This window comes from Penaeus monodon, chromosome 29 (assembly GCF_015228065.2).
Source record: "Penaeus monodon isolate SGIC_2016 chromosome 29, NSTDA_Pmon_1, whole genome shotgun sequence".
Classification (NCBI taxonomy): domain Eukaryota; kingdom Metazoa; phylum Arthropoda; class Malacostraca; order Decapoda; family Penaeidae; genus Penaeus; species Penaeus monodon.
In genome coordinates, this window is record NC_051414.1 from 999,806 (window position 1) to 1,000,294 (window position 489).

Sequence of the window (489 nt, forward strand, 5' to 3'; positions counted from 1 at the left end):
TCCTGCCGTGGTTCCATTCGTGCGTGGGCGGCTGTGACTCACGCTGTTCCGTGCGCGCCCACGATGCCATGGGGTGGGGGGCCTAGAACTCGATTCGTGTGAAGTGTGTTTGTGTAGTTTATTGTGTTTCGCTTCGATTTTCTTTGAACTTTTTTTGGAAGGAGAGGGTGTTTATGATGAAGAAAGGTTTTGAAAATTTTTCTATTTGAAAATTTTGGTATTTTAAGAGGGGGGGGGAGAGGGGAAGGGGGGGGACCGAAGAGAAAAAGAGACATGTAGCAGCGGACAGACGGGACGACGACAGACCGACAGACGGAAAAGGGAAAAAAGAGTACGCCAACAGGGAATCACTCTGACCTCTCGCCCGCAGGTACCAGGCGAGGTCACCATCGGGGGTTATGAGGCCCGCTGTCTGAACAGCCTGCGGGGGAGAACCATGAACCAGCCACCGCCACGCGAGAACCGGAATGCCCACAGGAAGAAACCACC

General features: G+C 53.6%; 1 long non-coding RNA gene across 3 annotated transcripts in view; it reads left to right on the plus strand.

The window, feature by feature from the left end:
• The window catches only part of LOC119591875, a 181,478-nt gene extending 180,989 nt beyond the window's left edge, over positions 1–489 (plus strand). For all 3 annotated transcript variants that reach the window (XR_005230379.1, XR_005230380.1, XR_005230381.1), the window contains one exon: positions 371–489. This is a non-coding gene — a long non-coding RNA (uncharacterized LOC119591875). The remainder of the gene's footprint in view (positions 1–370) is intronic.